We start from the raw sequence: 25,197 nt of genomic DNA on the forward strand, positions 1-25,197 counted from the left end.
CCAGGGGAATGCAACTCTGCATTTCACATCTTCTTGAATGGTGACAATTTGGTGGCTTATAATTTACACTTAACTGGATGACGACTCCTCTTTGGTTCCAAATTTTCACCCATGCAGCCTCATACAATAGTTCTCTAGAAATATCCTGCCTGTAGACCACTGTGAGATCTTCTTTGACTACGTGAGTCTTATGTCAGTGGTAGGCTTAGGTGCAGGATCTATGTGCATTTTGAGAAGCATAGTCTTATCCAACCTTATGTCAATCTTCTACAGGAGCTCTTTCGAGAGTGTCCTGGCCGGCTGCATCACACTATGGTATGGTTGCTGCAGAGAAGTGGATCAGAGGTTAATCCACAGGACCATAAGTGTAGTAAAGAGGATCATTGAGGTCTCCCTCCTCCCCATCAACATGTTCTACCAGGATTGTTGTCTGAAGAGGATACATTAAACCATTGAGGACCCCTTCCACCCCACACACAGCATCTTCTAGTTGCTCCCATTGGGGAAGAGATACAAGAGCCAGCACCACCAGGCTGAGGAACAGTTTCTTCCCATGGGCAGTAAGAATGCTGAACAACCAAAGGAACTGCTCATACTAACCCTCTGAGACTAATAGCACAGTAATCCACCAATGACCACCCTCCACTACACATCAACTACTCTGTAGTGGAGGGAGCAGAGTTCCTTGGAGTTCACATAACTAGTGACCTATTGTGGACACACAACATCTGAACTCACTTGTCATGAAGGCGCAAGAGTGACTGCTCTTCCTGAAAAGACTGAAGCAAGAAGGCTACTGGCCTCCATTATGTCAACCTTCTGCAGGGGCTCCATCAAGAGTGACCTGGCTGGCTGCATCACAGTGTAGTACAGTTGCTGCAGAGAAATGGATCAGAGGTCAATCCACAGGACCATAAGAATGGCAGAGAGAATTCCTTCCCCACCGTGCCCCCCCTCCCCCCCAACCATTGACCTGATCTCCTGGGATCACTGTCTGAAGAGGGCATGCAAAATCATGAAGGATCTCTTCCACCTTGCACACAGCATCTTGCAGTTCCTGGCATCAGGAAAGAGGTACAAGGAGGATCAGAGCCAGCACCACCAGGCTGAAGAACAACTTCTTCCCATGGGAAGTGAGAATGCTGAACGACCAAAGGAACTGCTCACACAAACTAATTGAGGCTCTCATATTCATGAAACATCATCTATCTATTTATTTATTTATATGAATACTTGTCCTGCATATATATTGTTTGTCTGTATGTGAGTTATATGTGGTGTGTCACCGAGGACCGAAGATCGCTGTTTTGTCAGATTGTACTTCTGCAATTGGATGACAATAAATTTGACTTGACTTATTTGGGATTGTCAGCTTGACTTTGTGAGGAGTAAGTTGTGCCTCATGAATCTCACTGAATCTTTTGAGGAGCCTTGTCAGGTCTGAAGAACCTGTATATGTTGTGGTTGTCAGCACTTTAGACTTCCTGTGGGGCAGAGCTGCCTCTTTTCCACTCTGGTGACGGTGCTCCCAGTGCAGATGGGAGGGAGCTCAGGATTTAGACTCAGTGAACATGAAAGCCTGGTGATTTATTTGTAAGTCACGACCTGCAGGTGGAGATGTTCTGTGCTCTCACTACCATTGCCCATCTCATTGATAGTTCAGGTTTAGGGAGTAGCCTGGGTGAGGTATCTGGTGATCATTATGTAGTGCCTGGCTTTGCTGCCACAGGTATCGAGGATTATTTCAGGTGGTGGACTGATTGCCAATCTAGAGATAGCCTTTTCCCTGATGCCATTGAACTTATTGAGAACTTGTAGATGCACCTGTCCAGGCAGGTGGAGAGTATTCGATTACATTTCTGACATATCAGGTAGCTAATGGAAAAATTTTCATTTTCAAGTGGCTTATCCCACAGGGGACAGACATCCCTGGAAAACATCAGTGCACACTTTCCTTCAGAGTAAATAACAACAAGCCACCAGTTCATTTGTTTAATCAAGAGGATGAGTTGGTAAACTGAGGCGACAGTGTCCTCCAGAATGAAGTCACCACATGACAATAAAGTTTTGCATGTTGATAGAGAAGAGTGTATGTTAGTGCAGACTAACTATTTGTACTTTTTCTAAAGACAGTGATTTAAGTTTAAGGCTGGTATGGCTAAAATAGATTGGAAAATTTGATTAAAAGATTTAATGATAGATATACAATAATCAAATTCAAGAAAAATATAAAACTCAATGATTTTTGGAGAAATTGTTCACAACTCTCTTTCCTTTACCATGCACTGGAGAAGGACAGGTATAGACAATTTTGGAAAACATTTAATTAGGGTAGGGGGATAAAATTGCTACTGGAAAGAAGCTTGGGAGCATAAATTGGGAGTAGTTGGAGAAAAGTACGGCAGAAATGAGGCAATGTTTTTTAAAATAATTTTTTATTTTTCACACTGAACCATATCAACCAAAATATATACAAACGTATCTCATTAAATTTACACAGTGGTCTTTTCTCCCCTTCCCCCACCTTTCCTCCCTCCCCTCTACCCACCCCCCTCCAATACCCATAAATATTCAACATATACAATGGAATAAAACCATAAAACAATATTTTCACACAAAGGAAAATAAACAAGAAAAATACATCATCTATTTATTACACCCTGAATCTAGTCATTTTGTCTTCTTATCATTTTCATTCTCATTTTAGGGGATGGAGGTCGTAGGCAAGCTCTCTCTGATATGTTCCATGTTTGATTCCCAAATTTGTTCAAACATTGTGACTTTATTTTTTTAATTATATGTTATTTTTTTTCCAATGGAATACTTTTATTAATTTCCATGTACCATTGCTGTATACTCATGCTCTCTTCCATTTTCCAAGTTGACATTATACATTTTTTTGTTATCGCTAAGGCTTTCATAATGAATATTTTTTGCACTTTATCCAATTTGAGGCCTAATTCTCTACTTCTTATGTAACTTAAGAAGAAATATCTCTGGATTTTTTGGTATGTTATTTTTTGTAATTTTATTTAGTATCTGATTAATTCTTCCCAAAACATATTTACTTTCGTACATGCCCAAGTTGCATGTAATATTGTTCCCATTTCCTTCTTACAGCGAAAACATCTATCTGACAATGTTGAATCCCATTTTAAAAAATTTTTGAGGAGTGATATATACCCTGTGGAACCAATTATTCTGTATCTCGCATAACCTTGTGCTTATTGTATTCTTCATAGTTCCAGAACATAACTTTTCCCATATTTCATTTTTTATCTTTATGGATAGATCCTTTTCCCATTTCTGCTTAGGTTTATAGTTTATTTCATTTTCCTTATCTTGCAGCTTAATGTACATGTTCGTTGTAAATCTTTTGATTATCATTGTGTCTGTAATCACATATTCAAAGCTGCTTCCTTCAGGTAATCTCAAGCTGTTTCCAAATTTATCCTTTAAATACGCTTTCAATTGATGATATGCAAACATTATACCATGAATTACTTCAACTGTTCAAATGTCAATAAATTTTTTCCCAAAAAACCATTTTCTATTCTTTTGATTCCTTTACTCTCCCATTCTCTAAAGGAAAGGTTGTTTATTGTAAAAGGGATTAGCGAATTTTGCGTCAGTAGTAATTTTGGTATTTGATAATTCGTTTTTTTCCTTTCTAAGTGGATCTTCTTCCATGTATTAAGTAAATGATGCAGTACTGGTGAGTTTTTATATTGCACCAGCTTTTCATCCCACTTATAAAGTATATGTTCTGGCCCCTTCTTCCCTATTTTATCTAGTTCTATCTTAGTCCAGTCTGGTTTTTCCCTTGTCTGGTAAAAATCTGATAAATACCTCAATTGATCGGCTCTATAATAATTTCTAAAATTTGGTAACTGTAAACCACCTTGATTATACCTCTCTGTTAATTTATCTAACTCTACCCTTGGATTCCTCCTTTTCCACAAGAATTTCCTTATTATTCTCTTTAGTTCCTTAAAGAATTTTTCTGTTAAGGGAATTGGTAATGTTTGAAATGTATTGTATCCTTGGGAACATGTTCATTTTAATGTAGTTTACCCTCCCTAACAACGCTAGCGGTAATTCTTTCCATTGTTCTAAGTCTTCCTGCAATTTCTTTATTAGTGGCTGATAATTTAGTTTGTACAAGTGGCTTCAGTTATTTTTTAACCTGATCCCTAGATATCGGATTACTTGTGCTTGCCATTTAAATGGTGATTCTTTTTTAAATTCTGTATAGTCTGCGTTACTCATTGGCATCACTTCACTTTTATTTGCATTGATCTTGTACCCCAATAGTTCTCCATATTCCTTCAATTTCTTATGTAATTCTTTTATTGATACCTCTGGTTCTGTTAGGTATACTATGATGTCATCTGCAAATAAGCTGATTTTATACTCCTTCTCCTTTATTTTTATCCCTTTTATTTTATTTTCTATTCTTATCAGTTCTGCCAAAGGTTCTATTGCTAAGGCAATCAATGAAGGGGATAGTGGACATCCCTGTCTAGTTGACCTACTTAATTTAAAGTGACTCAATATATATCCATTTATTGTTACCTTCGCCAATGGTCCATTATACACTGCTTTAATCCAATTTATATATTTTTCTGGTTGATTGAATTTCTGTAATTCTTTAAATAAGTAATTCCACTCTACTCTGTCAAAGGCTTTTTCTGTGTCTAGAGCAACAGCCACTATTGGTTTCTTATTTCCTTGAACTGTGTGAATTAGATTAATAAGTTTGCAGACACTGTCCGCTGTTCGTCATTTCTTAATAAATCCAGTTTGATCTTGTTTTACTATTTTAGGTACACAATCGGCCAACTTGTTTGCTAATAATTTTGCTTTTATCTTATAGTCTGAGTTATGTAGAGATATTGGTTTATTGATGCTGGTGTTAGTGGATCCTTCCTCATTTTTGGTATTACTATAATTATTGTTTTCTTACATGAATCTGCCAAGTTTTGTGTTTCTTCTATCTCGTTCATTACTTCCAGGAGAAGCGGAAGTAATAACTCTTTAAATGTCTCATAAAATTCTATTGGAAATCCATCCTTTCCTGGTGTTTTATTGTTCGGTAGCTTTTTTAATATATCCTGTACTTCCTCTAGTTCAAATGGTTTTATTGTTTTGTTTTGTTCCTCTCCTTGCAATTTCGGCAGTTCAATTTTAGCTAGGAATTCATCTAATTTGTCTTCTTTCCCTTCGTTCTCAGTTCGGTATAATTGCTCGTAGAATTCCTTGAAGTTTTCATTGATCTCTGTTGGGTTATATGTAATTTGTTTGTCTTCTTTCCTTGATGCCAATATCATTCTTTTAGCTTGTTCTGTTTTAAGTTGCCAGGCTAATATTCTATGTTTTTTTTTCTCCCAGTACGTAATACTTTTGCTTTGTTTTCATTATGTTCTTCTCCACCTTGTACGTTTGTAATATTTCGTATTTAATTTTTTTGTCCGCCAGTTCTCTCCTTTTTGTTATATCATTCCTTTTTACTAATTCCTTTGCTGTACTTACTATCTCCCTTTCCAACTGCTCTATTTCCCGATTGTAATCCTTTTTATCTTAGTCACATAACTTATTATCTGCCCTTTAGTGAAGGTTTTCATTGCGTCCCATAATATAAATTTGTCTTTCACTGATCCTGTGTTTATTTCAAAATATGTTTTAATTTGGTGTTCAATAAACTCCCTAAATTCCTGTCTTTTAAGTAGCATGGAGTTTAACCTCCATCTATATGTTCTTGGTGGGATGTCCTCCAGTTCTATTGCTAATAATAGGGGTGAATGATCTGATAGTAGTCTTGCTTTATATTCAGTTTTCCTAACTCTTCCTTGAATATGGGCCGACAACAAAAGCATATCAATCCTTGAGTAAGTTTTGTGTCTACTCGAATAGTATGAAAATTCCTTCTCTCTTGGGTGTTGCCTCCTCCATGTATCCATAAGTTTCATTTCCTGCATTGATTTAACCATAAATTTGGCTACTTTATTCTTTTTGCTTGTCTTTTGTCCAGTTTTATCTAACATTGGGTCCAAATTAAAGTTCAAATCCTCTCCTATCAATATATTTCCTTGTGTGTCTGCAATCTTCATAAAAATATCCTGCATAAACTTTTGATCCTCCTCGTTAGGTGCATATATATTGAGCAAATTCCAAAATTCTGAGTATATCTGAAAATTTATCATTGCATACCTCCTTGCCGGATCTATTATTTCCTCCTCTATATTTTGATTGGTACATTTTTGTTAACTAGTATGGCTACACCTCTAGCTTTTGAATTATAAGATGCTGCCATTGCGTGTCCTACCCAATCTCTCTTTAGTTTATGTTCCGCTTCAGTTAGATGTGTTTCCTGCACAAATGCTATATCTATTTTTTCCTTCTTCAATAAATTTAGTAGCCTCTTCCTTTTAATTTGATTATGTATTCTATTAATGTTTATAGTCATATAGTTCAACATGGTCATCTTATATCTTGCATACATCTCTTTTCCACTTCTTTGCCACCTCCATCTCCCTTTCCCCATTTTCGTCTCTTAGTTTTCTCTTATTACACTTAATATATGACAACACATTTAAGACATAAAGTATCCCCGCAGTTCCCACATCTACTAATAACTTAACCCCAAAAGTTCCACCCCTCTCTGAGTTGCCCCATACCCCTTGCCGGACAACCACAACTCCCCTTTTCATTTGGGTTGTGATCTTGTTCGCAACATCAACTGATTTTGCAGTGACGGTTATTCCACCTCCACCCAGCCCTCTCCAGAAAACACTATTTTTTAAACACATATAACAAAGCTCTCTCTCTTCTTTTTCCCCCCTTACTCCCTTCCTTCCCTTCTCTTTTCCCTCTTTAGTTCTTTACATTAACATTATTTTTACATCTTTATATATATTTTATCACCATTCTTCATTCTTGTTACATCTCTTCATCTCTTCTCTTGTCCTGCAAACGTTCTGCGAATTATTGCGGTTTCTCTGGATCCGAGAACATTCTGTTTTGCTCCCCGGGTATAAATATTTTAAGCAGCGCTAGATGTCTTAATATGAATTTGTAACCTTTTTTCCATAAAGTTGATTTTGTTGTATTAAATTCCTTCCTCCTCTTTAAGAGTTCAAAACTTATGTCTGGGTGAAAAAATATTTTTTGACCCTTGTATTCCAATGGTTAATTATCTTCTCTAATTTTATTCCTTGCCCGTTTTAGTATATTTTTTCTTGTCGTATATCTCAAAAATTTTACTAAGATGGATCTTGGTTTTTGATGTGCCTGTGGTTTCGGTGCTAATGCTCTGTGTGCCCTTTCTATTTCCATTTCTTCCTGCATTTCCGTCATTCCCAGGGCCTTTGGGATCCATTCTTTTATAAATTCCTTTATGACTGTGCTTTCTTCACCCTCCTTCAGGCCCACTATTTTTATGTTGTTTCACCTACTATAATTTTCCAACATATCAATTTTCTGAGATAACAACTCTTGTGTCTCTTTAATATTTTTGTCACTTTCTTCCAATTTTTCTCTTGTCATTCACTTCCATTTCTACAGCTGCTTCCCACTCTTCCACATTCTCTACTCTTTTCCCTATTTCTATCATGACCAGTTCTAACCTTTGCATTTTATCTTCTGTTCTTTTCATTTTCCTTTTAATTGCATTAAACTCTAATGACAACCATTCTTTTAGTGATCTCATTTGTTCTTCAAAAAAGACTTTATCTATATTCTGTTCATCAGTTTTACCTTCTATTTCTCTGTGAAGATCTTGGGCTTCTTCTTCCTCATCTTCTGTGTCTGTATCTGTGTTTGTGTCTTCTTATTCTCTTCTTTGTGTTTGTGTCTCTTCTGTTTTTCCTGATGAGCTGCTTGTATCTCTTTGTCGGGCCTCTTGTTGCTGGGCCTCTTTTTGCTGTTCCTCCCCTCTTGGGCTGCTCATCTGTTGTGCTTCTTGACATTGGTTTTCTTGTTGATCTTCCCTCCGTCTGTCTTCCATGTCTGTTTCATCGCACCCTCTTCTGCTGTCTTCCTTATCCTCCAGCTGAGAGACCTGTTGTCGGGCGTCTCTCAGCTGTTCGGTCTGTGACAGCCCGCTCCTCTGCTGAGCCCCCCTCCTGCCGGTGTCCTCTTTCTCCTCTGATTGCGCACTTTTGTTTGGCTCCGAGAGTCATTTTTGTAGTGTATCGGCTGGTGGGTCGTGACTCTGTAGGGCAGGTACTGACCTCGAGGGTCGGGCGCTCCTTGTCACCACAGCGTTCTGTTCCTTCCTGCAGGTAAGGCCTTCTTCCTTCTTCTCCGGTGACTTTTTTACTTCTTTTTTTTCCCAGCTGTTCTTACTTTCTCCTTTTTGGAAGCCATCTTCTTTCTCTTCTCTGTATCTTTATCTTTTATTTCTTGTACTCTATTTCTGTTATGCTTTCCTTTTTCCTAACTTTTTTTTCTATTTTCCTGGAGAGGGCTGGTTTTCCCAACCGGCCACTAATCCATCACGTGACTCCTCAAATGAGGTAAATGTTCAGGGAACATTTTGATGGTGCTCTGCACAAGTGTATTCCATGGAGGCAGGGAAAGGATGGAAAGGTGAAAGAACCACGGTGTACAAGGGATGCAGAAAATCTCGTTAAGAAAAGCAAAGCGTATGAGGGGTTTAGAAAGATGGGAACTGATAGAGCTCTCGAGAATTGCAAGAATGCCAGGAAAAAGCTTAAGAAAGGACTGAGGAGAGCTAGAAGGGGGCATAACAAGCCTTTGGCAAGTAGGATTAAGAAAAACACCAAGGAATTCTGCAAAGATGTGAAGAACAAGGCGATTAGTTGTGTGAGGATAGGAACAATGAAGTGTGTTAGTGGAAACATGTGCATGGAGTCTGAGGAGGTAGTGGAAGTTCTTAATGAATACTTCACTTCAGTGTTCACCAGAAAAAAGGACATTGGCAATTTTGAGGCACTAGTACATGTTGATATCAAGAAAGAGGATGTGTTGGAGCTTTTGAAAAGCATGAAGTTAGATAAGTCACCGGGAGCAGATGAGATTTACCCAAAGCTACAAAACAAGGGAGGAGATTGCTGAGCCACTGGCAATGATCTTCACTTTGTCACTGGGAACAGGAGAAATACCAGAGGATTGGAGGATTGCACGTGTTGTTACGCTGTTCAAGAAAGAGAGTAGAGATAATCCAGGAAATAATAGTCCAGTAAATCTATATCAGTGATGGGGAAGCTGTTGGAGAAGATCCTGAGAGACCGGATTTACAAACATTTAGAGAGACTTAATTTGATAATGGATATTAGCATGTCTTTGACAGCAGAATGTCATGTCTCATGAGCCTGTTTGAATTCTTTGAGAATGTAACAAAGCACCTTGATGAAGGTAGAGCAGTGGATGTAGTGGATTTGGTTTCAGTAAGGCATTTGATAAGGTTCCCCATGCAAGGCTCATTCAGAAAGTATGGAGGCATGGAATCCAAGGAGGCCTTGTGAATATAGAATCTGCTTGTCCACAGAAGGTAGAGGGTGGTTATCAATGGCTCATAGTCTGCATGGAGGTCGGTGACCAGTGGTGTTCCGCAGGGATCTGTTTGGGACCCCTCCTCTTTATGATTTTTATAAATGACCTGGATGAGGAAGTGGAAGAGTTGGTTAATAAGTTTACTGATGAAATGAAGATTGGTGGTTTTATGAATAGTCTGGAGGAATTCCATAGGGAGATTGGTGGGATGCAGAGCTGGGCTGAAAAGTACCAGATGGAGTTTAACTCAGAAAAGTGCAAGGAGGTTCATTTGGATAGATCAAATACGAAGGCAGAATACAATGTTATTGTGAGGGCCCTGAGCAGTGAGGATGAACTTAGAGATCTTGGGGTCTAGGTCCATAGGACACTCAAAGCTGCTGCACAGGTTCATATGTTGTTAAGAAAGCAAATAGTGTGTTGGCCTTCATTAACTGTGTGGGATTGTGATTGAGAGCCATGAGGGATTTATACAGCTAGACAAGACCTTGGTTAGGCCCCATTTAGAATATTGTGTTAAGGAGATTTACAAGGATGTTACCTGGATTGAAGAGCATGTCTTATGAGGATAAGATGAGTGAACCTGGACTTTTCTCCTTGGAGTGCAGGAGGATAAGGGCTGAAGTGTACAAGATGATGAGAGGCATTGAATCAGAATCATGGACGTCACGAAGTTCATTGTTTCGCAGCACCATCACAGTGCAAACATTCATATTATAACCATGATCGTGTGGACGGCCAGAGGGTTCTCTTCACAGGGCTGAAACGGCTAACGTGAAGAAGCATAGCTTTAAAGTGCTTGGGAGTAAGTTCAGGGGGCTGTTAGAGACATTTTTTGCATGGAGAGTGGTGGGTGCATGGAATGCACTGCCTGTAACAATGGTGGAGGCAGGTACAATAGGATCTTTTTAAGAGATTGTCAGATTGCTACATGGAACTGAGAATAATGAACGGTTATACAGTAGGGAAATTCTACGCTCTTGGTAAAGTAGTTATTAGGTCAGCACAACATTGTGGGCCAAAAGACCTGCACTGTGCTGTAGATTTCTATGTTCTAAATAAAGACTACAAGATTAAATGACTCATGTGGTTAATTGCAATAAATTGCTTTAAAATGAAGACACAGGGTCTCGAGCCAAAACAATGATTATCACCTTGCCTCTAAAGATGTTGCTTGACCCATTGAATATCTCCAGCAGTTTGATTTTTGATCCAAATCACATTGAAAGTCGATGATCATGTTGCCAAAAAGATTGGTAAAGGCTGAGGATTGGAAAAGGTTTAGAAAGGAGCAAAGAAAGATTATGGGAGTAAACCAGCAAGAAATATTGAAAAATATAGATTTTAACTATTGGAAGAACATCAACAAGTGGAAAGGTGTAGAGGAGACTGGAAGGGTTGGAAGGGTTATATAGAGAGGTTGGACAGGCTGGGTCTTTACTCCCTAGAGCAAAGGAGGCTAAAGGATGATGTTATAGAGCAGTGGTTTTCAAACTGCCCCCCTAAACTCACATTCCACCATAAGTATTCACTACACCATAAGTGCTCAGTGATTAGTGAGATATTACTGAAGGTGATATGTATGTTGAAAGAAAAAGTTTAAAAACCACTCTTTTAATTGTACCTCATTGACTCGTTTTGTGCACGGTTTCATAACTCCAAAGGAAATGGGCCAATGACAATTTTTATAAAGCGAAATACTTCAGTAACAATTGGTTCTAGAGCAGTGGTTCTCAACCTTCCCTTCCCACCCAATCACATAGCACCTATGGCATAGGGATTGCTAAAGGTGGAATATGAGTTTAGGGGGCAGTTTGAAAACTGTTGTTACTGAGGTTTATAAAATCATGAGGGGCATATATTAAGTGAATGAACACTCTTTTTCCCAGGGTAGATGTTTCTAGAACAAGAGGGCATGTAAGATTGAAGAAATTTAATAAGGACCTGAGGGGAAACCTTTGTACTCATTTGGAATGAGCTCCCAGAGGAAACTGTAGAATTGAGGACAATGTTGACATTCAGAAGATACTTGGACAGATTTATAGATTGAAGGACCTTAGATGGATATGAGCCAAATGCAGCAAATGGGACTCGTCCAGAATGCCAATTTAGTCGACATGGACAAGTTGTGCTGAAGGGTTTGTTCTTGCTGTATGATTGTGTACTCTATGGCAGATGGAATTTAACCTGGACAAGTGTGAGGTGTTGCAGTTTGCTAGGTTAAACCAGGGCAGGATCTACAGGTCGAATGGTGGGGCTCTGGGGAGTTTTCAGAACAGAGAGATCCAGGGGTACAGGCTCATGGTTCCATGAAGGTGGCAATATTGGCAGACAGGGTGTTGAAAAAGTGTTTGGCATGATTGCCTTCAACATCAGTGCATTGAGTACAGGAGCACCATGGTCATGTTATAGATGTACAAGATGTTGGTGAGACCACATTTGGAGTATTGTGCACACTTTGGCCACCCAGGTAGAAGAGAGATTAAGATGTAAAAGCTGGAGAAAAGAAATCTACAAATATATTGCTGGGGTTGGCAGATTTGAGTTCCTTGGTGGGCACATAAAGGATGACCTATCGTGGAGGTTGAGGATGGCAAGGGTACCTGAACAAGACAACTTTCTATAGAAGCACAATTGAGAGAGTTCTATCTGGCTGCATCATTGTGTGGGACAGTAGCTGCAAAGTCAATACAGAAAATCATCAAAATGGCTGAGAAGATCACTGGAGTCTCCCTTTCTTCTATTGATTACATTCAGCATTACTGAAATAGGGCTCAAAAAATTACTGAAGATCTTTTCCACCCAGTACACAGTATCTGCGACCCACTACTACCAGGAAAGAGGTTCTTTCTTTGGCTTGGCTTCGCGGACGAAGATTTATGGAGGGGTATGTCCACGTCTTCTGCAGGCTCGTTGGTGACTGACAAGTCCGATGCGGGACAGGCAGGCACGGTTGCAGCGGTTGCAAGGGAAAATTGGTTGGATGGGGTTGGGTGTTGGGTTTTTCCTCCTTTGTCTTTTGTCAGTGAGGTGGGCTCTGCGGTCTTCTTCAAAGGAGGTTGCTGCCTGCTGAACTGTGAGGCGCCAAGATGCACGGTTTAAGGCGATATCAACCCACTAGCGGTGGTCAATGTGGCAGGCACCGAGATTTCTTTAAACAGTCCTTGTACCTCTTCTTTGGTGCACCTCTGTCTCGGTGGCCAGTGGAGAGCTCGCCATATAACACGATCTTGGGAAGGCGATGGTCCTCCATTCTGGAGACGTGACCCACCCAGCGCAGTTGGGTCTTCAGCAGCGTGAATTCGATGCTTGTGGACTTTGTCAGCTCGAGTACTTCGATGTTGGTGATGAAGTCACTCTAATGAATGTCGAGGATGGAGCGGAGACAGCGCTGATGGAAGCGTTCTAGGAGCCGTAGGTGATGCCAGTAGAGGACCCATGATTCGGAGCCGAACAGGAGCGTGGGTATGACAACGGCTCTGTACATGCTGATGTTTGTGTGTTTCTTCAGTTGGTTGTTTTTCCAGACTATTTTGTGTAGTCTTCCAAAGGCGCTATTTGCCTTGGCGAATCTGTTGTCTATCTCGTTGTCGATCCTTGCATCAGATGAAATGGTGCAGCCAAGGTAGGTAAACTGGTTGGCCGTTTTGAGTTCTGTGTGCCCGATGGAGATGTGGGGGGGGCTGGTAGTCACGGTGGGGAGCTGGCTGCTGGAGGACCTCAGTTTTCTTCAGGCTGACTTCCAGGCCAAACATTTTGGCAGTTTCCGCAAAACAGGACGACATGCGCTGGAGAGCTGGTTCTGAATGGGCAACTAAAGCGGCATCGTCTGCAAAGAGTAGTTCACGGACAAGTTGCTCTTGTGTCTTGGTGTGAGCTTGCAGGCGCCTCAGATTGAAGAGACTGCCATCCGTGCGGTACAGGAACATCAAAAGCAGGACTGCCAGGGTGGGAAATAGCTTCTTCCTACAGGGTGTGAGATTGATGAATAGTTTCCTGTAACCAAGTAAATCACCCCAAAGTATTTATATATATTTATTTTAAATTATATTTTTTATGTAGATATGTACTTATATACTATATATTTGTGTATGTGTGTACACCGTTGTCCAGAGAAACGTGATGTGTCAGGATGTACATGTATAGTCAGATGATAATGAATTTGAAATTGAATGTAAAGAGACAATGGACAGCCTGGGAGTTTTACCCCTGGAGCACAGGAGGTTGAAGAGATACTCTTATGGAGGATTAGAAAATCATGAAGGGCATAGATATGGTAATAGTAATTGCCCAAGGTAGGGCAATCTAAAAGCAGAGGGCATAGATTTAAGGTAATAGAGGAATGATTTAAAAAGGATCTGATGGGAACCTGTATCACACTGAGGGTGTGTGGAAGTGGTAGAAGTGAGGGCAATTGTAATTTTAAAAGATGTTTTGACACATACATGGATAATAAAGGTTCAGAGCTTATGGTTGATGCAGGCAGATGGGACTAAGTTGGTGAGACAATTTGATCAGCAAGAATAAGTTGGGCTGAAAGGGTTGATTCCGTTATAAATCCACAATGACTCTGAGGAATTTCAAGTTGTTAAAATAACTAAAGAGAAAGTACTGAGAAGTTGAAGAGCCAAAACATGACAAGTTTCCCTTAGTGGGAGCCAGCACTCCTTCAATAAACATTGTGGCTGTGGTGATAATGAATGCTTTCGTGCAAAAGCAGGAAATGTTAGAGTTCAGCACGTTGGAAGCTCCTGTGAAAAGAGAAACAGAGTTAATGTTTCAGTCCAAAGGGTACTTGGTAAGAGAAGAAACAAATTGCAGAGAAAGTGGGAGAGAGCTGCCAAAGGGACTGGGAGGTTCCGCAAGGTGCAAGTACGTTGATCTCTTTTTCTCCCGTGATTCTCTTTGTTTTTTTTAAATAATTTTTTATTTTTCACACTGTGAACCATATCAACCAAAATATCTACAAACTTTTCTTATTAAATACACACAGTGGCATTTTCTTGCTTTTTTCCCCCTTCCCCTCCCTCCCCTCTTCCCACCCCTCTCCAAAACCCATAAATATTCAACATATACAATGCAATAAAACCATAAAACAATATCTTCACACAAAGGAAAATAAACAAGAAAAATGTGTCATCTATTTGTTACACACTGAATCAAGTCGTTTTGTCTTCTTATCATTTTAAGGGATGGAGGTCCGAGGCAAGCTCTTTCTGTTATGTTCCATGTATGGTTCCCAAATTTGTTCAAACAATGTGGCTTTATTTTTTTAATTATATGTTATTTTTTCCAATGGAATACATTTATTCATTTCCACGTACCATTGCTGTATTCTCATGCTCTCTTCCATTTTACAAGTTGACATTATACATTTTTTGCACTTTATCCAATTTGAGACCTAATTCTATACTTCTTATGTTACTTAAAAGAAAGATCTCTGGATTTTTTGTTATTTTTTTGTGATTTTATTTAATATCTGATTTAGTTCTTCCCAAAACATATTCACTTTCGTACATGTCCAAATTGCATGTATTGTTGTTCCCATTTCCTTCTTATAGCGAAAACATCTATCTGATAATGTTGGATCCCATTCTTTTAATTTTTGAGGAGTGGTATATACCATGTGTAACCAATTATACTGTATCATCCGTAATCTTGTGTTTATTGTATTCTTCATAGTTCCAGAACATAACTTTTCCCATGCTTCATTTTTTATCTTTATGATTAAATCCTTTTCCCACTTTTGTTTAGGTTTATAGCTTATTTCATCATTTTCCTTATCTTGCAGCTAAATGTACATGTACAAGTTCACTATAAATCTTTTAATTATCATTGTGTCTGTAATCACGTATTCAAAGCTGCTTCCTTCTGGTAATCTCAGTGTTTCCAAATTTATCCTTTAAATAAGCTTTCAGTTGATGATATGCAAACAATGTACCATGAGTTATTCCATATTTGTACTTCAACTGTTCAAATGTTAATAAATTATTTCCCAAAAAACAATTTTCTATTGTTTTGATTCCTTTTCTCTCCCATTCTCTAAAGGAAAGGTTATCCATTGTAGAAGGGATTAGTGGATTTTATGTCAATAATAATTTTGGTATTTGGTCATTTGTTTTTTCCTTTCTAAATGGAACTTCTTCCATATATTACGTAAATGATGCAATATTGGTGAGCTTTTATATTGCACCAACTTTTCATCCCATTTATAAAGTATATGTTCCGGCACCTTCTCCCCTATTTTATCTAGTTCTATCTTAGTCCAGTCTGGTTTTTCCCTTGTCTGGTAAAAATCTGATAAATAACTTAATTGTGCGGATCTATTATAATTTCTAAAATTTGGTAACTGCAAATCACCTTGGTTATACCTCTCTGTTAATTTATCTAACGCTACCCTTGGTTTCCTCCCTTTCCACAAGAATTTCCTTATTATTCTCTTTAGTTCCTTAAAGAATTTTTCTGTTAAGGTAATGTTTAAAATAAGTATTGTATCTTTGGGAACACGTTCATTTTAATGCAGTTTTATCAATGTTAGCGGTAATTCTTTCCATTGTTCTAAGTCTTCCTGCAATTTCTTTATTAGTGGCTGATAATTTAGTTTGTACAAGTGGCTTCAGTTATTTTTTAACCTGATCCCTAGATATCGGATTACTTGTGCTTGCCATTTAAATGGTGATTCTTTTTTAAATTCTGTATAGTCTGCGTTACTCATTGGCATCACTTCACTTTTATTTGCATTGATCTTGTACCCCAATAGTTCTCCATATTCCTTCAATTTCTTATGTAATTCTTTTATTGATACCTCTGGTTCTGTTAGGTATACTATGATGTCATCTGCAAATAAGCTGATTTTATACTCCTCCTTTATTTTTATCCCTTTTATTTTATTTTCTATTCTTATCAGTTCTGCCAAAACTTAATTTTTGCTAAATGCAAACAATGAGGGGGATAGTGGACATCCCTGTCTAGTTGACCTACTTAATTTAAAGTGACTCAATATATATCCATTTATTGTTACCTTCGCCAATGGTCCATTATACAATGCTTTAATCCAATTTATATATTTTTCTGGTTGATTGAATTTCTGTAATTCTTTAAATAAGTAGTTCCACTCTACTCTGTCAAAGGCTTTTTCTGGGTCTAAAGCAACAGCCACTGCTGGTTTCTTATTTCCTTGAACTGCATAAATTAAATTAATAATTTTACAGACATTGTCCGCTGTTCATCTTTTCTTAATAAATCCAGTTTGATCTTGTTTTATTATTTTTGGTACACAGTTGGCCAATCTGTTTGCTAATAATTTCACTATTATATTATAATCTGAGTTAAGTGGAGATATTGGTCTATATGATGCTGGTGTTAGTGGATCCTTCCCCATCTTTGGTATTACTGTAATTATTGCTGTCTTACATGAATCTGGCAAGTTTTGTGTTTCTTCTACCTGGTTTATTACTTCCAGGAGAGGAGGAATTAATAACTCTTTAAATGTTTTATAAAATTCTATTGGGAATCCATCCTCTCCTGGTGTTTTATTGTTCAGCAGCTTTATTAATATATCCTGTACTTCCTCTACTTCAAATGGCTTTATTAGTTTGTTTTGTTCCTTTTCTTGCATTTTCGGCAGTTCAATTTTAGCTAAAAACTCCTCTATTTTATCATCTTTCCCCTCGTTCTGAGTTTGGTATAATTGTTCATAAAATTCCTTAAAGTTTTCATTAATCACTGTTGGGTTATATGTAATTTGTTTGTCCTTGTTCCTTGATGCCAATACAGTTCTTTTAGCTTGTTCTGTTTTAAGTTGCCAGACTAATATTTTATATGTTTTTTCTCCCAGTTCATAATAATTTTGCTTTGTTTTCATTATGTTCTTCTCCACCTTATACGTTTGTAATGTTTCATATTTTATTGTTTTGTCTGCCAATTCTCTCTTTTTCGTTATATCATCCCTTTTTACCAGTTCCTTTTCTATACTTACTATCTCCCTTTCCAACTGCTCTATTTCCCAATTGTAATCCTTTTTCATCTTAGTTACACAACTTATTATCTGTCCTCTAATGAAGGCTTTCATTGCGTCCCATAATATAAATTTGTCTTTCACTAATTCTGTGTTTATTTCAAAATATGTTTTAATTTGGTGTTCAATAAACTCTCTAAATTCCTGCCTTTTATGTAGCATGGAGTTTAACCTCCATCTATATGTTCTTGGTGGGATGTCCTCCAGTTCTATTGCTAATAATAGGGGTGAATGATCTGATAGTAGGCTAGCTTTATATTCACTTTTCCAACTCTCCCTTGAATATGGGCCGACAACAAAATCATATCAATCCTTGAGTATGTTTTATGCCTACTCGAATAATATGAATATTCCTTCTCTCTTGGATGTTGCCTCCTCCATATATACATAAGTTTCATTTCCTGCATTGATTTAACCATAAATTTGGCTACTTTATTCTTTTTGCTTGTCTGTTGTCCAGTTTTATCCACCATTGGATCCAAATTAAGGTACAAATCCCCTCCTATCAATATATTTCCTTGAGTGTCTGCAATCTTCAAAAAAATATCCTGCATAAACTTTTGATCCTCTCATTAGGTGCATATATATTGAGCAAATTACAAAATACTGAATATATTTGACATTTTATCATTTCATACCTCCCTGCTGGATCTATTATTTCCTCCTCTATTTTGAAAGGTACATTTTTGTTAACTAATATGGCTACACTTCTAGCTTTTAAATTATATGATGCTGCCGCTACGTGTCCTACCCAATCTCTCTTTAATTTGTTATGTTCCACTTCAGTTAGATGTGTTTCCTGCACAAATGCTATATCTATTTTTTTCTTTCTTCAGTAAATTTAGTAGCCTCCTCCTTTTAATTTGGTTATGTATTCCATTAATGTTTATAGACATATAGTTCAACATGGCCATCTCATATCTTGCTTACACCTCTTTTCCGCTTCCTCGCCACCTTTATCCCCCTATTTTCATCTCTAGTTTTCCCTTTTTAAACTCAATGTAAGACAACACATTTAAAACATTAAATACTTCAACAATTCCCACACCCAATTATACCTTAACCCCAAATGCTCACCCCCTCTCTGAGTTGCCCCTTATCCCTTGCCGGGCAACCACAACTCCCCTTTCCATTGGGATTGCGATCTTGCTCGCAAGCGTCAACTGATTTTGCAATGACGGTTATTCCCTCTACCCCAGCCCCCTCAGAAAACACTTTTTTTTCACACATATAACAAAGCTCTCTCTTTTTTTTCCCCTTACTTCCTTCCTTCCCTTTTCTTCCCTCTTTAGTTCTTTACATATCCATTGTTTTTACATCTTTATATATACTTTATCGCCGTTCTTCTTCTGATTACATCTCTTCATCTCTTCTTCTGTCCTGTAAATGTTCTGCAAATTCTTGTGCTTCCTCCCAATTCGAGAACAGTCTGTTTTTCTCCCTGGGTATAAATATTTTAAGCACAGCTGGATGTCTTGACATGAATTTATAACCTTTTTTCCATAAAATCATTTTCAGTGTATTAAACTCCTTCCTCCTCTCTAAGAGTTCAAAACTTATGTCTGGGTAAAAAAATATATTTTGACCCTTGTATTCCAATGGCTTATTATCTTCTCTAACTTTATTCCTTGCTCGCTCCAGTATATTTTCTCTTGTCATATATCTCAAAATTTTTACTAAGAAGGATCTTGGTTTTTGATGTGCCTGTGGTTTCAGAGCTAGTGCTCTGTGTGACCTTTCTATTTCCATTTCTTCCTGAATCTCTGTCATTCCCAGGGCCTTTGGGATCCATCCTTTTATAAATTCCTTTATGTCTTTGCCTTCTTCACCCTCCTTCAGGCCCACTATTTTTATGTTGTTTCGCCTACTATAATTTTCCAACATATCAATTTTCTGAGATAACAACTCTTGTGTGTCTAATTTTTTTGTCACTTTCTTCCAATTTTTCTCTTAAATAATTTACTTCCATTTCTACAGCTGTTTCCCATTCCTCCACATTTTCTACTCGTTTCCCTATTTCTATCATGACCAGTTCTAAACTTTTATTTTATCTTCTGCTCTTTTCATTTTTCTTTTAATTGCACTAATTTCTAATGATAACCATTCTTTTAATGATCTTATTTGTTCTTCAAAAAAGGCTTTATCTATATTCTGTCCATCTGTTTTACCTTCTGTTTCTCTGTGAAGATCTTGGTCTTCTTCTTCCTCTTCTTCTGTGTCTGTATCTGTGTTTGTGTCTTCTTCTCTTTGTGTCTGTGTCTCTTTTGTTTTTCCTGATGAGTTGATTATATCTCTTTGTCGGGCTTCCTCTTTCTGGGCCTCTTGCTGTTGGTCCCCCCCCCCCCCTTCCTGGGCTGCCTATCTGTTGGACCTCCTGGCGTTGATCCTCTTGTCGGTCACCCTGCCATTTCTCCCTTGTCTGTTTCCTCGCTCCCTCCCCTGCTGCCATCCTCATCCTCCAGCTGAGCACCCTGGTATCGGGCGTTCCTCAGCTGGTCGTGCTGTGTCTGCCCGCTCCTCTGCTGAGACCCCTCCCATCGGTGTTTTCTTTTTCCTTTGATTGTGCAGTTGCACACTTTTGTTTGGCTCCGAGAGCCATTTTTGAAGTCCACTGGTCGGGAGGTTGTGACTCTGCAGGGCAGGCACCAACCTCAGGGATCGGGCGCTCCTCGCCACCACAGCTCCCTGTTTCTTCGTGCAGGTAAGGCCTTCTTTCTTCTCCGGTAACTTTTCTTTTTTTTCGGTTGTTTTTACTTTCTCCTTCTTGGGTGCCATCTTCTTTCTCTTCTCTGTAACTTTATCTTCTATTTTTTTATATTTGTTGAGCTTTGTCTTTTCCTAACTTTTTTTCTTTTTTTCTGGAGAAGGCTGGTTTTACCCGACCGGCCACTACTCCATCACGTGACTCCCACTGATTCTTTCTGGCTTTAGATGATCTTTGACAATATTTGGAGCTACTTGGTCTTGTTATTTTTGACCTAGAACCTATCTTGCATCTGATTTGTTACAGCTGCATTGGTTCCTTTCATGATACAACCATTCTTTACCAGCTACTAATTATCCAGGTAGTCTCATATAGTGGCTGCAAATTCTTTTCCTTCAGTGATGAGGTCCTATAGCTGTTCAAACCCTTCTGTTGTATTTTTTATCCCCTATGTTAATATTCAGCGAATTGTCTTGTTTTGAGAGCCACAGTTCATTACCTCATTCCTTTTAAATGTAATTAATATTCTGGTTCTGCTATGTTTCAAGCATAACACTGCTTCAACTTGTTCTTAATTGAAGCCTGACCTTCGCAGTTGGTAAACACATTAAATTTTGAGGACGGCTTTCCAGTTACACCCTTTGATTTCATTGGCCTTCATGACTTCCTTCTTGCTTTGCACTGTGTTGATGCTGAGTTATGCATGTTGGAGTTATTTTTTTACAATCTTTTAACACTTTGTTCTGTGATGGGAAGATGTTAAACGCAAGGCCTGTCACAAACACTTCATGTAACCTTGTGTAAAACATGAATCTATTCACAAGTTGAATTTATGCCCCTGTGCATCAAGCAAGTGAACAGCAGCCCAGTCACTCTGATCAATGATAAAATAATCTCAATGTGTATTTTTCTACTTTTTGAATGTTAGATGGCAGTGCCCCAAACCAACAGAGATAATAATCTCTTTACTTTAATGCCTGACAGACCAGCGGCTTAGTTAAAAAACAAGCAGGGATGGGAAATCACAAGGCAGGAACGATGTTAATTGATGGAGGAAGTAAAACAGGACCTGAGGGAAGGGAATGAGGAAGAGATCCCAGGCAGACAGATGAAAATGGACTTTGTCTTTTACAGCAAAGGGCAAGCTCAGACATTTCTTATAGATTTCTGAAGAACATTCCTGTAGCAAAGCCTGATTATCTGTGACAACACTCAGACCTGTGGACACGTGAGGGTCCTCAAAAGCATTAGAATATTATCTAACTTTAAACCAGACTTGTTTTCGTTACTCTGGGAAACAGGGCTGCTTGTTCCAAACCTTGGAGCCAACAGCTTCCCTCCCCAAAATTTGTTCATTTCAACAGGTATCTTTTAAACCTCTGGATCAGTGACACTTGACCAGCCATGACCACAGACAAATCAAAGATCAACTTGCCAGCAGGTATCTTTGAAAGAGTTTTTTCTTTTTTTTTTGAACAGTTTATTTTTGATTTTCCAAAAACTGAAAATCCAATAAACAAAATATTACATTCTCTTTTCACGTAATATGATTTATAGAGTCCTTATTTCCCCCTCCTTATACCCTCCCCTCCCTATCCCTTAAATTATACAAATACCAAAATATAAAAATACAAACATACAAAAACCCCTCAATACCGACAAAGAAAACGATCCTAAAGCTGGAAGGCCTTGGATTTTATATAAAAACAGATAGCGGCAAAAACACACATCATCTGCACCACGTTCCCCATTTCATACTCTTAATCCTTTATCTGCAGGGATGCATTGTTTATTTTCTCTTATTTGGGGGGGAGGGGTGTGTGAATTATATCTGTGCACTGATGTGCCTCAGATACAATGGCCACTCTTCAACGAATGTGTCATATCTCTGCCATAAATTGTAGATGATTTTCACCAGGGGAATGCAACACTGTATTTCCATATTCCATTGTGCGATATTTAGCTGGGAGTTGGACTTCCATGTAACTACTATACACTTCCTGGCTACTGACAGGGCGACCGTCACAAACTAAATTTGGTGTTTGGACAGTTTAAACTGTACTTCCTCAATGTCCCCTAGAAGGTACAATTCTGGAACCTGTGTGTTTGTCATTCAGTCGATCATTGGGGGGGTCAGAGGTGGAGAGGGTGAGAAAATTAAGTTCTTGGGAGACGCTATCTCGGAGGATCTTTCCTGGACCCAACACACTAATGGCATTGTGAAGAAAATACGTCAGCGCCTCTACTTCCTCAGGAATTTGTGGAGGTTGACACCAGGAACCCTGGAAAATTTCTACAGAAGTGTGGTGGAAAGTGTGCTGATTGACAATCTGATATGTGAACACCAATACCCCTGAGTGTAAAGCCCAACAAAAGGTAGTGGGCACAGCCCAAGATATCACAGGCAAAACCCTCCCCATTATTGAGAACATCTACAGGGAACACTACTGTTGGAGGATCCACATAACCCAGCACATGCTTTGTTCTTGCTGCTACCATCAGAAAAGAGGTGTAGGTGCCATAAGACTCGCACCACCAGGTTCAGGAACAGCTGCTACCCCTCATCAACAAACTCAATCAGAGAATCATTTAAAGACTCTTACTTTTGCACCTTATTGTTGTTTTTTATATTCCCTCTATATTGTATGGTCAGTTTGTTTACATTCATTATCTGTTTATATTTATTTATTTGTTTACATGTATACGCTGTGTACAGTCTTTTTGCACTACCAATATGTGTAATTCTGCCTCACCTGCAGAAAAAAGAATCTCAGGGTTGTATGTGAATTCATGTATGTACTCTGACAATAAATCTGAAATCTTATTGCAAATGAGACAAAGATTGGAGGTGTTGTGGACGGTGAAGAAGGCCTTCAAAGCTTGCAGAGGGACCAGCTGGAAAAATGGGCTGAAAAATGGCCGATGGAATTTAATGCAGAAAAGTGTGAGGTACTGCATTTTGGAAGAACAAACCAAGGTAGGATGCACTCGGTGAATGGTCGGGCACTGAGGAGTGCGGTAGAACAGAGGGTCCTGGGAATACAGATAAATAATTCCCTGAAAGTGGATAGGGCTGTAAAGAGAGCTTTGGCATATTGGCCTTCATAAATCAAAGTATTGTGTACAGGAGTTGAGATGTTATGATAAAGTTGTCAAAGACATTGGTGCGGCCAAATTTGGAGTATTGTATGCAGTTTTGGTCACCGAACTACAGGAGAGATATCAATAAAATTTAAAGATGGCAGAGAAGATTTACTCTGATGTTGCCCAGACTTTAGGAACTGAGTTACCAGGAAATTGGTTTGGACTTTATTCCCTGGAGAGTAGAAGAAGAAGAGAACATTTGATGGAGAGATACCAAATTCTAAGGGGAATAGACAGGGTAAATGAAAACAGGCTTTTCCACTGAGGGTGTGTGAGATATGAACCAGACATGGATTAAAGGTGAAAGGAGAATAGTTTAAGGAGAACATGGGGGAGGGAATTTATACAGAGAGTATTGGGAGTGTGGAATGAGCTGCCAGTTTAAGTGGTGAATTTGGGCTCAATTATATCATTTAAGAAAAATTTGCACACATATATATATGGATGGGAGGGGAATGGAGAACTATTGACTGGGTGCAGGTCAGGGATACTAAGCAGAATAATAGTTCAGCACAGACTAGAAGGGTGGAAGGGCCCGTTTTCTATGCTGTAGTGTTCTATGGAATTTGTGCATCAGCTGTAATGGGAGACTGGCTTTGTATTGCCCATTCTGAAATTTAGGTCACAAATCAAACAAAATAATGACTAACCTGACCAGATTAATCTCTTCTTGATTTCATTTATCTAATTGAGAGAAACCTGTCAAAAAAGACTGAACATTACTTGACTACTTCTTCAAAGTGATGAGCTCCCTAGTTTACTATGAGATTAAACAGAACTAGCATTGAAAAGCAAAAAACAATATAAAAACTGCATCTACAAGAAGTGCTTAGACATTTGATGAGTCTGGCAGCATCTCTGGAAAGAGTAACAGAGATTCACTGTTTTATGTCAAAGACCCTTTATCAGAACAGTGATTCAGAGAGAAATGTCATTTCAAATTGTTGGGAAGGAAGGAAAGGGCAAGAAGAATAACTGTGATGTAGAGAGACCAGGTCAGTTGGACGAAGTGGGGTAGTGTTACCAGATATGTTTGTTCCTGAATTCCACTGATGGTCAATTATCCTCTTGGGTTGGGAATTGAGAGGGTTTCCCAGTGTTCATTCACTTGCTTGGGCACATCTTTTGCAGTCAGTTTCACAACATATAGAATGTTCATGCATACAAAAGAGAAATGTGAATGTAAATAAAATCCCAGAAACCACTTAATCATACCCTTAAACTACAGTTCAATAGACTAGTATCATTTGGATCAGCTATAAATTTGCAGTCATTCATAATGTGCAGGTGTTAGAGTGAAATATTATTTCTTTATTAAAAACTAGGCTGTCCAGTAGGTTTTTTTTGTTGCATCTCCTGAAGCATAATGTGGAATCCTTCTCCATGGATTGTCACCTTGTCGTGATGGAGAAATTTGTGTGGTCCTGTTATCCTAAGAGTGATGCCATCAGAGGAAGGAGTCACGTGATGGAGTAGTAGCCGGACGGTGAACTCCAGCCCTCTCCAGAAAAGTCGGGAAAAACAAAGAAAAACACAAAGGCACAGAAATAAAAGTTACAGAAAAGTGAGTATAAAGGTGGAAAGAAGATGGCGACAAAAAAAGAAAAATCGAAAGCAACGGTAAGAAGAGAGGAAGAGAAGACAAAGGAGGAAAAAGGTGAAGGCCTTACCTGTCCGAAGAGGCCCGCTGCGGAGAGAGAAACCCGCTCCCTCAGGTCGGTAAATAATGGACTACAAAAATGGCTCGCAGAGCCGAGTAAAAGTGCGCAACCGCGCATGCGCGATACTTCGCGCATGCGCGATGCGAATGAAATAA

The 25,197-nt window shown here is 38.7% G+C and overlaps 1 long non-coding RNA gene across 1 annotated transcript in view; it reads left to right on the forward strand.

Annotated features, from left to right (window-relative positions):
* Positions 1-25,197, forward strand: part of LOC138746350 (uncharacterized) — a 61,537-nt gene that overhangs the window by 19,680 nt on the left and 16,660 nt on the right. The window lies entirely within an intron of this gene.

This window comes from Narcine bancroftii, chromosome 1 (assembly GCF_036971445.1).
Source record: "Narcine bancroftii isolate sNarBan1 chromosome 1, sNarBan1.hap1, whole genome shotgun sequence".
NCBI classification, from domain to species: Eukaryota; Metazoa; Chordata; class Chondrichthyes; order Torpediniformes; family Narcinidae; genus Narcine; species Narcine bancroftii.